We start from the raw sequence: 14,291 nt of genomic DNA, 5'->3' as shown, positions 1-14,291 counted from the left end.
GGGAAACCTGCTAGTTCTGCCCCAAATCCCACCCCATGCACAGCCCAGGCACCAAACATGGGGAAGTGGAAAGCACATGGAGCAGACACCCACCATTCATTCCTTCCTTCAGCTGCAGGCTCCATGCACCAGGCACTGTTTGTGTACCAGCTATTCCAACAGCACCCACAACTAGACCCACACCTCAGCACCCCCACAACCCATGTGGGGAGATGTGATGGCACCTAGTTCACTTCAGTTTGCTCTCCTGCCCCTTGCTCCAAACCCCGCCTGGGTCTGAGGTTTTTAATGAGCTGATTGTGGTCCAGCATGGAGCTGATGTGCCTGGTCTTGTGCCAAGGTGGGAGGAATGGGATGAGACACTGTCTCACTCCCACACTGGCTGAGCACCTGAACCCACCACCCCATAAACTGTGGGACAACCCCACGTCTCCCTGGGTGACAGCATCACCCCTATCCCACCATTTCTGGGAAGTCAAGGCTCATCACCCTCAGGGCTGCTTGGAAGTGCCCCAGCACTAAGGTGGGGGAAGAAATCTCAAAGAGATGTTTCTGGGCTGATTAAAGTTAATTAGCTCAAATGATGCCTCTAAAGGGAAATGTTTTTTATTTTGTGTTCCTGCCGACTTGGGCCCAAGCCTGGTTTTCATAAGGCCGGTAAGTGCAAACAGATAGGGCCCTTTCATTGGAAACAGGCAGTGCAGGATATAATTAAAGAAGTATGCACTGGCATGGCAGAGACCCGTTTTCAATTACTGCTATTTCAAGGGAATTAAGGGGAAATATTTTAAACAAGACTGCTGCAAAAATAGATTTTGTTTGTCATTAGCTTCCAAATAATATTTGACTTTAGGGCTGAAATTTCCATGTGCCAGGCCTGCCCCTGGTGGCACATTCCCCCCAAGGACTGGGAAGAGGGTGATTCATAGCAGCATGGAACCTGGGAGCAGGGCTCCCTGTGTATGGCCCTATTTCCATATGGGAAGTACCCTCCTTTTCTCCTGGCCAATTTTCTCTCTGTACCAGCCTAGAAGTGCACAGGGCAGCCTCAGAAGTAAGGAACACACTGCAAGGGACTTGTTTGGTTACGGACTGCGCTTGGGGTGCTCTGGGAGCACATTACCACTGCCTTTGGAAGGGAATGAATGCCCTCCTGCAGAGGGAGTGATGGCTCCATCGGTCCCTGTGCTTTCCTTGGCCAGGCCAACTGTACCTCTGACCCTGATCTGCTGCTGTATCTCTGCACAGCACAAGCTCATGGGTGTGAATTTGGGATGGTCTGTTCTGCCAGTGGCCACACAGGTGGCCTGGAAGATGTTGTCACTGTCACAACAGTAGTGCAGCCCAGCCTCCGTCCATCTCTGCCTCTCCCAGATTGGGCTGTACCTTCAGAAAAGGGATGAAACTGGAGCTAATCACAGGAGTGAGGCAGCATCCGTGATCCTTGCTGGGAGCCCTTCTTGGGGTGCATGTGTAGAGCTCTGTAGAAATGGGCACAGAAAGGGTAAGATGGGCTTGCTCTGCTTTCCTTCCCCACCTTTCCCAGCCCGTGGACAGGACATGTGCCTGGGGTGTGTGGAACCCATGGCCACATGGAGCTGCAGAGAGGCAGCCACACTCCAAGTGCTGTCATGTCCCCAGGTGGGACAGGGACCACCTCACCCTACCACAGAGATCAGTGGCAGCACTTGTTGAACACCTCCTGAGACACCTGTCGTGGGACAGACAGTCAGTTACTAGCCATGTAAAAGAATCCCAGAGTCATTCCTGCAAATTCACCACCTAATTATCCAGCAGCTTGAGTTTAATGAGGGCTCCAAGATTCATCTAGCATGTACAAAACGGGCACATTCATCCTCCCTCTGCCTTCCCAGAGGAAAGGGCTGTTTCTCACAGCACCTGGGCCAGTCAGGCTCCTGGCTCCCCAGGGGCTCCTAAAGGCCTGTGTGAAGCCAGCAGCATGGGAAGGGCCTGGCCGTAGAGTGGTGAGAAGGGCTCTCTGCTGACATTTGCCCAGGGAGCTTATGAGGCTCAAGCAGCAGAAACACTGGCCCTAGCAGGATCATGAGAAACCATTCCTCTGTGCTATTTACAGCACCCAAGGACATATTTTTCATTTTGGAAACACCGCAAGGAGGATGTTTCTCATGGCTGTTGAGAAAGAGGGGTCCCACCTCAGGGAATAGCATGGGTTGGGGTGCGTAGGCTTGGGGCAGTGAGGCAGCACATCAAAGGGAGCCAGGGACACCAAAAACGGAGTTTGGCCACTTCCATGTCAGAGGGCAGAGCTGCTGGCACCAGCTCAGGCTCTTGGATGTGAGAGAAGCATCAACAGCCTGCAGAGATGTCGAACAAGCAGAGGCACCAAAAGACAGCTCCTCTCCAGAGGCATTTCCAAACACATGGCCCAGAGCACACCACAGCTGCACTGTCACATAAGGCAGCTGATGGGCAGTGAAAGGCTGGAAGGGGTGGGCTTCCTGCCATGCCAGTGGAGCTAAATAACCCAAAGGGGAACCCAAACTGCTTCACATCTCCAGAGCTGCAGGCTTCCCACAGCACAAGAGGCTCAGAGGGCTCCATCTGATCCACAAAGCCTTCAAGCACGCTGCAAGAATGGGTGGAAGTGAGAAAAGTCCACACCACTCCAGACTGGGTCAAATAAGCCTGGACACATGGGGATTTCACACTCTTGGGCTAAAAGCACCTGGGATGAAAACACGGAGTCCTGGGAAGCAGGGACCAGGAGATGCACCTTCTGCTGTGAGGTCAGAGCTACAGAGACCTGCAAAAATAATGTCAGCCAGGAGCTGACAGACAGCAGGGACAGGAGGGCAGAGTTAGGAGGCCACGCCTACAAAAATGGGGAAAGGAAATAGATAGCTCAAGCATAGGCTGAGGGCTGAGAAAGGACTCCTTTCCACATGCAGCATCCCACTCCCTGTAAAGTCCAAGGGGATTTCATCAATAGTGCAATCAATTCTCCTGTAGGTAATTCAGCATCTTTTCATGGAGACCCTGGTGACACTGCCAGGGACTTCAGGTGAGCCCTGTCCTCATGCCAGCAAGCAGCAGAGCCCAGAGAGGGGGACACAGCTGACATCCTCCCACACACATGTTCCCCCGCGCTGCTGGGTGCCACCCCACACCATCAATCCCTCCTGATCACCAGTTTCCAGCACAGCAACCAGCTTCAAGTGACAGTTTCATGGTTCCCACTTCTGCTGCCCCCTCCCAGACAGGCAGCCTCATCCCTGTCCCCATTTCCTCATTCCCATCCTCAACCCATTCCCCATATTCTCTCCAAAGAGCTGTTGTTTGATCCCTCTCCTTCCAGCCCTCACATGCATCTCCAGCCATCCCCACTGCCCCTGTCCAGTCCTTCACCACCCTTCTTGGGGCAAGGCAGAGCTAGGACTGCAACAGCTAGGACCAACCTTGAGCACCCCAGGTCCAGGCATTGACCCATGATTCTGCATCAAATCTCAGGGGGTCAACCACTGGCAAGGGAGAGGATGACACAGCTGGGCAGGAGACACATTGTTCTCCCTCACCCCTCTTGCACCACAGCTCCTCTGGTCCTTTTGCATCACTGTGAGGCATCAGCCAAGGGATGTGCTATCCCTGGCAAGGGCTCTGTCAGTTCTAGTGCTTGCCAACCACTTACAGGACAACAAAGCATCACCACAACCCCTGCCAGCATCAATTTCTCCTGCCGCAGGGTCAGGCGGCCTCTCTCAAGACTCCTATGAGCCCTCCAGGAAATATCCCGTGGAGAACAAAATTAGATGTCAAAGAGCAGAAGGATTTGAGCTCTGGCAGGTCCCCAAATCTGGGAAGGAGAAAAGCATTATGAAAACACTCATCAGAAGGTGGTGAGAAATTAGATATAGGTCACTTGAACCCCGGCCCTGAGGAAAGGGGTCAAGCCCACAGGGTAAAGCCCAGCTGGATGGGAGGAAGCCAGCAGAGTTTTTTGGAGGAGGAACCACTCAGTTTGTTAATTTGATTACATCCTCCAGGCTGGGCTTTTCCTTTGCTTGGGATAACAGATCTGGACCTAGTGCTTGATCCCGCTCAGTGGGTGCTGCTGTACCTCTCCTTCCAACCCCACAGAAGAGCTCAGGCCTGGATGTGATGCTCATATTTTGGGTACAGACCACCCAGCTGGCAGCACTGTCAGGGGCTTTTACCAGACAGAGCACAAGAGCTGCTTGCCCAGAGGATGCAAACAGGTTGGGCACTAAGGACATGGTGCAGTCCTGGCACTGTGGGTCTGCTCTGAGCAAGGGGCAGTATGACGTGAGCCTCCTTTCAACACATATTCTCAGGATTGGGGGGCGGCTTTCTGCCTGTTACTTGACAGCCTGTTGCACACACCCAACTTCCACTTTCAAAACCAATTTGTCTCAAAGGGACCTTGTCTCCCAAGAGAAACTTCCTTTTGAAATCGGTCTCCTGGAGCTCTTGGGCATTTGCAAGATGTTTCACTTTTATACCACAATCTTTAAAGAGCCTTTAGAAAAGGATGTGAGGCAATGGATAGGACCCCATGTGCAAATTAAGTTATCAGCATTCCTTATGTTTAACTGTGGAATAAAAGTCCTTTTTTGCTTTCAGGATTTGGGAGTGGCTGCATGCACCGAGCTCACAAAATGTTTTGATTACCTGGTCCTGTGTATTTTGGACATGCTGCTGAGCAGGTTAACTGATGGGTTGACCTCTTGAGATCTTCCAATAATGTTGCAAACGTTTTTTGAAAGAAGCACATCATCTCTGAAGATGAAAAAGAAGCATTTATTCGTTTTGATGGCTTACATGTGTGAGTGTTCACTTTGAAAGTATGGGATGGGATAGGTTGACTCCTAATAGGATTCTGCTTTCTACCCTGAGATATCCTGAGTGGGTTATTGTACCAGTCCCGAATCCAGCCCTGGAGACTCTCCAAAGACAGCATCTCCTTGTACATCCCCCTGGAGGTCGCTCCATCCAGGTCCGTACAGCACAGACTAGCAGGTGACTTTATTCTCCCCCTATTTCCAGCTCCAGCTTACTTTGGACAGATCAGCATCCTCGGGAGAGCTGCTTGGGACATTTACAGCCTGGCTGGGCGGCAGCTTACAGTTCAGAGTTTACACAAACCCGGGCACGGTCCCAGCACTGGGTGCTGATTCAGGCGCCCGCCCATGCGGTGCTCCCGCGTCACCGGATCACACGGACCCTGCAGAGCAACTGTGCTGACATTTCACACTGTCACACAGAGCAGCAGCCGCTGCAGCAGCCAAATCGTGGGGCCTCGAGTCCTGAAGGGAAGGGGGTTTAAACCTTCTCCTCTCCTGACCCCAAGCAAACACAACGCAGTAAGGTTGTCCCAGCTGGCGACGGGTTTGATTCATTTTCCTGAAGGGAGACCTCTCCGGATCGCTGCACAAAGAGGCTCTGCAGCCCTGGCTCAGCTTCCAGTGCCTGCAGAAGGATCAGCTCCCAGGAGTCCCCCACGACAGCCTGTAAGCACCCGCCAGGCACCACCAGCACCCAAGACTCTGGTGGGTCAAAGAGCTGATGTGGAATAACAATGCCTCCTGTGCTTCTGCAGAGAAAAAGCCATCCTCCACTGCAAGCAAAAGCAAAGTGTGAGAAGCAAGGGAGACTCCCAAGGGGAAAAGGCACCCTGCTGCAGCTGCTGAAGGAGAGAGTAACAGGAAGGAGATGCTGTAAATCCTTGCCCTTGGCTCTGTGGGTAGATTAATGACTGTTCCAGCTCAAGACAAGGATTCATTTGCAGCCCGGGATGGTAAAACATTGGCACAGAAAGGCTTTTATTTCTTTTTTTCCTACCCAGGCTGTCAAAAAGCTCCATTATTTGTTACTTCACCATATCACTACATGGTTTTTCATCCTGTACCTCACTGGGTTTTCAGAGCTGCTGGCTTCTCACCATCCCAGCCCCCTTCCCAAGCATATGTATCTGTACTCCCCTCCTGGGAAGCCCTCTCTTCCCTGAGAAGTGGAAGCTGCAAATGCCACAGCACCACCTGCCTGCAGCAGAAAAATGGTCCTTTCTGCTGCAATTAGGCTGATGCCCCAACTCCTCCCCCAGCACCTGAACAGATGCTCCTATGTCTGCTCTTCCTGGCCGTGTGTCCATTTCTGGGAATTAAAAGGCACAGCCAAAAGCCATAGACCTGTTTATGACTTGTACAAATGTGATAAATGACTGCTGAGAAAATATCTCTGAGCTGCTCCTCGCCTGCATCTTAATAGGCTGATGCTTGGGAACAGTTAAGTAGCTGTCTTGACTTGTTTAGCTTGATAGTCCCAGACATTTCCCTAAGGTGATGGGGGATTTATGGCTCCATAATGCAATAATGTTTGGTAAGTATCACAGTTTGGGGTAGATTTATGTCCCCTCAGCAGTCAGACAGGGATTTATAGGGCCTGCCAGAGGTAGAGTTACAGGAGGTGCCATCAGGGACACAGAGATCACTGCTCCTTCCTGCTCAAGGACAATCCCTTGGAGAGGCCAAGTCCTGGAGTGTTGTAGCCTGCTGCCATATTGCCCTGCTAATGTTTTTCATTAATAAACCTAAACATGAGGGCTAAGGGAGCTGCCTGATGATGGAAAGCATTTTGGAATGTGCTTCCCTCCTTCCTGCTCTGTGACAGGCAAGGAAGGGCGGTGTGGGACCCACCATGGCTCAGCCCCAGGAAAGAGCCCATCCCCATCACCCACCTCATGCACTCTCTGGGAAGATGCCAGTGGGGACTGTGCTGCTTCCTTGCAAAGGATCCCAACCAGCCATCAGTGAGAGCCTGAAAGTAACAGCAGGATGCCTGGAGCAAGGATGAAACCCAGGAAGTAGCAGTACATGGGTACAGGACATCCACTTCCAAGAGATGGAGAAGGACGATATATCCCAAAAGCACTCCAAACATTTCACAGCTCTGCTGTTTAAGTGCAAACTATAGGAGTTTGGGACAAGCTGCATCACAAACAAACATAAAGTCAGTGTTGGAGGTGGCTTTTCAGAGCAGTCCTGGTCTGACAGGTCTGCTGTATCTGGCCTTTCCCAGGGGAGGCTGGCTACGAACAAATCTCCATGTCCAGCAAGTTCAGGAGAACTTTCTCGCCACTGGGAGAGCTCTGGAGCATTGCTTTTCTTTGAACTTCAACAGAAAATGTCCTAAGACAAACCTCTTTGGGTTGAAATTGTTCCCTCCTGGATCTCAGCCTAGACATACATCACAAAGAAGATTCATGTGATTAAAATAACTGTATTAAAGTGATTCATATTCCAAGAAGCAGGTGCTGGAGGGAGAAACAAGGCTCCAGAGCACAGCATTGGAACTGCTGACCTGAAGAACCAGTGCTGGGAGCTGCATCACCTTTGCTTTCCAGCTGTCATAGAGACTGAATAAAATGGGGCAAGTTTGATGAGAATCAAATTAGCTTTAGATGTTTCACTCCTGGCAGTTATCTGGATGAGTTTGGTCTTTATTTGTGCTAACAATAGCACAGGTTTTTCTGTAAGGAAGAAGCACCATGATCAATTCAGCCTCATCAAGAGGAGACCAGGACATGCTCTGGCTAATCTATTCAAAAACCCTTTGCCTTGAGAGTAGCATTCACTAGTTACAGAATTTTTCAGATACTCAGATACCCTTCGCTCAGATGTCAGAGCTCACCTGGGAGGAAAAAACTCTGTTGTGTGACTGAGTACATCCACACCACATCAGGATGGATGCACGCATTCCTGAAATGATGAGAGATGGAATAGAGCAATGCTCATCTCCTATGAATGACCAAAAAAACCAGTGATAGGGTATAAAAAAGTTAAAAATCTCTCTCCCTGCTGCCCAGTTCTTGGATCAGCTGCTCTGAGCAGGCTCTAGCAGCAGGAGGAGCAGGTGCTCTCTGGGATCACAAGTGACACACTCTGACACTCAGCTCCATCCAGCTCATCATTTACATGGGAATTGCTATTAATAACCAAGGGTGTACTCCTGTGCTACTCATTCATAACAAGACACAGACAACCCTGCTGCCATCCTGGCCAGTACACCAGCATGTTCAAGCTTTGCTTTTTTAATGACCCATACCTTGACAATATCCCAGGAAAAACAAGCACAGGCAGCATCACACAGCATCAAATAAACTGTGAGTGTTAGAACTCACTGAAATAGTAACATCTGAGTGCATAAGAGTTTTGGAGGGGTTTTCACATGCTCAGTCTTCCCTTGAAAGATGTTGGATGTATTTATTCAGTGTATTTTTTGGCCAGGAAAAACAATTTTTTTTCTTCTCTTAACAATTCACTCCAGTTCATTTTTTTAATGAAGAAAGGTGGACAAAAAACAGAGAGAAAGCAGCATTATTGTTCAGCACCTTCTCCCTGTTAGTTTCAATAAATCCAGCACATGCAACAAAATTCACTTTAGGTTGCACACATGCAGCAATGCCACCTCCTGGAAGGAAGAGCTGTTCTGTGGGACTCACCTTTGCATGAACAGCTTCCTCGGGTTGTGTGCAGGGGTATCCACACCCTCCCTGTGCCACCTCAGTCCCTGCACTGGGACATCAGGGGCTGAAGATTGACCACAGCATGAAGGCTGTGCCAGGGTTCCCATGCAGGGCAAGGAGAGCACCCCTCCTGCCACCATTAGTGGCCTACAATGTGTTTTTTTTAATTAGGAAAGTAATAACTTTGCTGATTTTTCTATTCTAATGCTCTTTCATTCTTGATAACCACTCTTACTCTAATAAACAGCATCGCAGCCCAGGCTCCAAGGCTAATAACTGTTGATGGGAAATGTTTTATTTCATAACAGCAGCTGCAGCCAGCAGAGCACATGAGAACACTTTTTTTTTTCCAGGAACATTGGAAGATGCTATTTTTAACTGTTCTCCCCCATATTCCTGGTGCTTGGATACAAGATGCACCAGTTGGAACACATTGCAACAACATGGAATGTTTAACTCCATCTATGCCACGGGAGGATGAGCAGGAGCCCCAGTATGGTGGGGGGTAGTGGGATGACCATGCCCATTGTAGACCAACTTCTTTGCTGTCCATCCATCTACAGCTTCACTGCACCAAGACCATCATCATCATCAGGACATGACATGACACTCTCTGTGCCCCAAAATACACTTTTTGGTGCTGGTGTGGGCCAGCAGTGGGAGAAGAGCAGGATTTTGTTGTGCTGAGCACTGCAGACATCCAGAAAAGGACATGAGAGCTTGGGCACAGAAAGAGGTGTCCAGTTAGGATGGCCACCAGGTGGATGCGAGTTGCCCAGGTGTCACCCAATGCATCCCCCCCATTTGCTGCTGTCCTTCTGCCCCACTGGGAGGGTCCTTCCCCTGGAACAAGGAGCAGACCTCATATCCACCATCTTTTCTACCTTGTCCCCTTTGGGATGGTAAAGCCCTGTTCAGTGTCATGGCTTCTATTCCTTAGTGCAGCACAGATCTACCAAAAAACCATACCTGGCAAGGCTGGAGGGGCTCTAACAGAAGGGTTGGGTTAAGAGCTCCCAACACAGGCACCAGAGACACTGCAAACTCAACAGCATTAACACAGACAGAAAGTGGCATTTAAGTGCATAATTGGTTGAAATCGTGTTCTTCAGTGTCCAACAAAAATAAGTTCTTAATAGGCGGGGAGCTAAGTGGAGTCACCCAGAGTTATGATTTCCTTTCAGCAGATACTTCGTCTTCAGGCTGTCACTTTCACTCAGGCCATGATTAAAACAATAAACCCTGGAGAAACCACCCTGCCCCCCGTCAGCAGCTGCTTCTCCTCCATGTGCTGTGATGGAAGCCATTCATCACTAAAAAAAGGGAGGTGAAATCAAAGACAGATTATTACTATTTATTATTCCAAGATGACATGTTTGGCCAGCAAGCTGTCCTTGGTAAAGTGAGGCTGGCCACAGCTGCCCCACACCAGATGCAGACTGAGGAGGGAGAAGTCACCCTGTGGTGTTGGAGATGCATCAGTGCTGCATCAGGACCTTCACCTCTGGCCTCTTGTGACAGGCAAGCCATTGTATTGGAAGGATTCTCCCATTTACCTCTGAAAATCTTCTTGGACATTTGCATTCAATCCATGAAACCCAACCTTGACAAACGGTTTGCAAAGGGAAAGAAAAAAATACTATTATGCATTGCCAAAATAAGCAGTTAGCACATCACCATGACTCCCAGCCCAGGTTCCTCTGCTATTGGGCAGCCCAGTCTCCTGGGTTTCTGCTCTTCCTGCCCTGAGTCTCAGTCTGGATAGCACTGTGAGGTCATCATGGCCTTAAAAGAGCTGGGTGATGGGCATGGAGCAGGGACATGGGTTGTCCTTGAATTTGCAAAGCTGTTTTGTCTGTGCACACAATCCCTGTGAAGATCCACCTTCTGGGCTGACCCCAGTCTGCAGTCAGAGGAGACACCTAGAACTGGCCCAAAACACAGAAAACAGCCTAGGTCCTGCCAAGCTCAGGATGTGGAGCATCCCACTTGGACACTTCACTTGGGGCACAAAGACAGACATTGCTGAAATGCAACAGTCTTCTTGGAGTGTGTTTTCCCAAAGCTCAACATGTTCCACTTCAGCAAGGCTGGAAAATCTATCGTGTCAGCTCTCCTACCATGCCTGCACATATTTGCATTTTCCTTGCAGTATTTTTAGAGATTTCCACTCCTTGGCCTGATTTGGGACAAAGTCAAATATGTAAATCTTGGAAGCTGCCACAGGAAAAGAAACTCCATTTTTCAACAAGCTTTAGATACAGCCTTCAGCCATGGCAACAAATCTTCGGCCAGCCTGGAAAGCTGTACTTGCCTCTCAGATAAGGACTTAAGATGGTCCAGAAGGTCTTTGTCCTGCAGCCAGTTCAGGGAGGTGCTGCTGTCCCACCCCTCCAAGGATGGGCTGGAGATTCCCACAAGATACTGGTTTGCTGGTGGGAGGCAACAGTAAGAGGGGACACATGGCAGAGTTCCCTGGCTTCTTGTCCCATCCAGTCCTCATGAGCCAGATGAGCAAAGAGCTCAGCTCTCCTCCAAGATATCCCAGTTCCCTGAGGGTCCTGTATCTACATGACTCCCATCTTTTTGCTGAGGCAAGGGAGGAAATGATGGGGCTGACTTGAAAATAGTTCAGTTCCCAGGTCAGAAGTAGGACCAGCCTCAGCTCAGCCACGTCAACCCACATGTCTGCTGAAGACTCCCCAGAACAGCCGCTCCAGAAACCATTTCTGCCTGCACTGCTACAACAGTTGGGCAGTTCTGTGGGGTGCAGTCACACCAGCTGTGGGAGTCACCTCCTTCCAGTGTGGAATGGACCTGGCTCATCCCCTGGTTGAACATGCTGGTCTGTGCTGAGCCTTCCCAGGCAGGACAGCTCTCACCTGAGCTCCTCCTCTGGGGAGTGAGAAACCCGCCTGGTCCCATTCTCACCTTGAGGAAAGCTCACCACCTCCTCTGCTCCTTGGGGGTGGCCATGGAGAACGCTCATCTCCTTCACACAGCAGCTTTTTGGGCAAGTGGGACCAAGCCCACCACTTGGCCACTGAAATGTGGTGCTTGGTGGGGTCCCAAGACAGGTTTATAGCCTGGCTAGTTTTAGTACCTCCCATTCGAAAGGAGGGCTCCACCTGGCCCTGCTCTGAACCCACCTCTGGGCTGGAAAACAGTGGCTGTGAGACAACCTCTGGCATCGCTTGGACAGGCAGAGACAGCAAGAATAGGAAAACAGTGTCTGTCCAAGCCTGCTGAGGGACTCCAGCTAGACAGAGAGCAAAATTTGGCTAAGACGCTGGAAAGAGTAACTGATCTTAAAAAAGTTATTAAAAAAAAAAAGGATGAGACATTGTAAGGTGCCGGCTGCCATTTGTCATCCTTCAGCCTGCTGTTAACTCCCACAGCACTTTTCCCTGCCATGACATGGAGCTGTCAATCCCCCTGCCCCACCAAAGTCACTTGAGCTTTATTTTCACAGCTAGAGACCTTGGGGCCCCATCCCAGTACTGCCCTCAGGACTCCCAATGTGTGGACTAGGAGACTACAGGGAAGGACAAGGCACAACCCAGCCCCACCTTGGAAGGAGACACTCCCTTACCTTTCAATGTTATTTCAGGATCAACACCTGGCTCTTGGATGACACCACAGCCTTCCAGAGTTCCCCCATGCAGGGTGATCTGATCCCAGCAGCCCCAGAGATGCCCTCCTACCCCACAACAGCCATCAGGGGCATGGAAGGAGGTTTGGACACAGCATATGATCCTCTCCAGCACCCCAAAAGTGACTGCTGGCCTGCCTGCCTTCCCTCCCAGAGACTTTTTTTGCAAGACCTGATTTCTGAACCCCCTTGAGTGCACACTGCATATGTTGACCATCTGCTGGTAGAAGACACAGGTCCTCCTGGCTTGTGAAAGGAGATGGGGTGTCTCCATTCCTTCTGTTCTCCTGAATTTTGCTGCTTCATGTGATTTCATCACATCTGCTGAACAGGCAGAGACACAGAATAACCCACTTGAGCCACAGCTGGCTGAAAGGCATTGTTAGGATAAGAAGATGACAAAGTAAGAGGTGTTTTAGGCAGCTGAAGGGCAGAAAAACAACTGGTGGGAAAGCTGCAAAGGACAAGAAGGTGAATCCAGAAGCAGTGCTGAGCCCCAAATCCAGGCTGCAGAGACCCAACCAAGCTGCTCGGCATCTGCCCCTGCTCACCTGGGATCTCACTGGAGGGGCACAAGGGGGAAGGGTGAGCAGTAAAGCCCCCATGGGCAAACCCTCAGGCATGGAGATACCCAGGGGCTTTCCTGTCACTGAGACATGAGCAGGAGATGTGGCTTTCCTATAAAGCAGAAGCCCCAGTCCATTAGGTGTCTGCTCCCAAGGTGAGAACACTACAGGTGCTCAGTGTATGGTCAGGAGATACCTGCAGAAGCTGGGTGAGGGGGAGGCTGCCACACCCTGCTTGTGCCCTAGTTTTTTAGTGATCCTGCTGGACAATCCAAGCCAAACTGAGAGCTGGAGCCATCAGGTGAGGAGTTACAGCACAGCAGTGCCAGGCCAGGAGATGGACACCTGCCCAAATGTAGCTCAGAGGAGCTGGCTGCAGGTCTGGATGGACATCCAAGGCTTTTCTGAACTCACTCTAAACCACTCTAGTCTCAAAATCAACTTGAAAGTGATGCTATTTACAAGCCTACTTCTTTTGGCAACCAAGAAATAATAAGCAAGAGGGTGATATTATTATTATTTCAGCTTCAGAGGAGTGAATAATCAGCTTTGCAAGGAATGCAAGCTTGGCTAACTGCTGAGGGCCTTGCAGATATACCCATCTCCCCTTAGCAGGGTCTTTCTAGGGACTGCCCTGCTGAAATTTAACTGCCCATGGAGGGTCAGAAGCCAGATCAGCAGGGAAACAGGATGCCAACTCAGACACACTCCAGATTCCCAACAGTTGGCTCTAATCTGAATTAATGACTTAGTGACAAAGAAAGGAAGTTGCAGAAGCCCACCAGCCCCAGACCCCCAGCATCTCCCCCCACCCAGCTGCAGCTCTGAGCAGAGACCCAAGCACTGAGCACAACTCACCAATTCCAGCCCAGCTCCATATCGCCAGGAGGCAAAAACAGCCCCGCAGCATTACTGCCACCCCTACTTTAACAGCCTTCACTAATTAGTCCTGAAGACCCTCTGAGCTCCTTCAGACCTTGCTTTGCAGTGGAGGGATTTTCCTGCTGAGCCCAGCTCTGTTCACTCCTGCACAGGTGATGGGACTCAACCCTTTACCTCTTGTCATTCCTTGCTTTCCCTCCTTACCTGCTGGTCACCCACCCCCAGCACCCACATGGGGATGTCTATCCCTCCCTCACCTTCCTTCTCTGAAGGGAGACCCCTCTGCTCCCCTTCTGCCCCACATTCAGGCCCACCTGGTGTCTCACCAGCCTGGTGGGGTATAGGGAGCTTCAGACAAAGCCATGGGTGTGCCTTGATTCTTCCTGAACATCATCTCTTCTAGGAGAAGGCTTTGTGGATGTTTCCTGCCTTACATTGCTGTTGAACTTGCAGCTGCATCTGCTGGCAGAAGGATCCTGTGGTTCAGGCAGGGGTCTGGACCATCTTTGACTCTATGGCTTGTACATGCTGCAGAGGGGTCCCCATCTCTGCAAGGGTCTCTCTGTGGTCCCCCTGATCAGCTGCACGGCAGCCCCAAGCCCTGCTCCACTGGCTCCAGTCCCCCTATTTTCCCCCTACTCTCCAGAGAGTTCCCAGCCCCAGCCAACAG

At 50.6% G+C, this 14,291-nt stretch overlaps 1 long non-coding RNA gene across 3 annotated transcripts; it reads right to left on the bottom strand.

The window, feature by feature from the left end:
* Positions 1 to 8,808: 8,808 nt before the first annotated feature.
* On the bottom strand, positions 8,809 to 14,207 carry LOC138114066 (uncharacterized). 3 transcript variants are annotated; one of them, XR_011152470.1, is made up of 3 exons: positions 13,936 to 14,207; positions 10,078 to 10,124; positions 8,809 to 9,834 (listed from the first exon to the last, which is right to left on the bottom strand). It is a non-coding gene; the product is annotated as an uncharacterized lncRNA (long non-coding RNA). The 3 variants fall into 3 exon arrangements; XR_011152471.1 differs by lacking the exon at positions 13,936 to 14,207 and adding an exon at positions 13,598 to 13,700; XR_011152472.1 differs by lacking the exon at positions 13,936 to 14,207 and adding an exon at positions 12,114 to 12,179.
* Between the last annotated feature and the right edge of the window lie 84 nt (positions 14,208 to 14,291).

The sequence above is a fragment of the Aphelocoma coerulescens genome, chromosome 8 (genome assembly GCF_041296385.1).
Source record: "Aphelocoma coerulescens isolate FSJ_1873_10779 chromosome 8, UR_Acoe_1.0, whole genome shotgun sequence".
NCBI classification, from domain to species: Eukaryota; Metazoa; Chordata; class Aves; order Passeriformes; family Corvidae; genus Aphelocoma; species Aphelocoma coerulescens.
The sequence above is the reverse complement of the archived record's forward strand: the minus strand, read 5'-3'. Positions and strand labels throughout refer to the sequence as shown.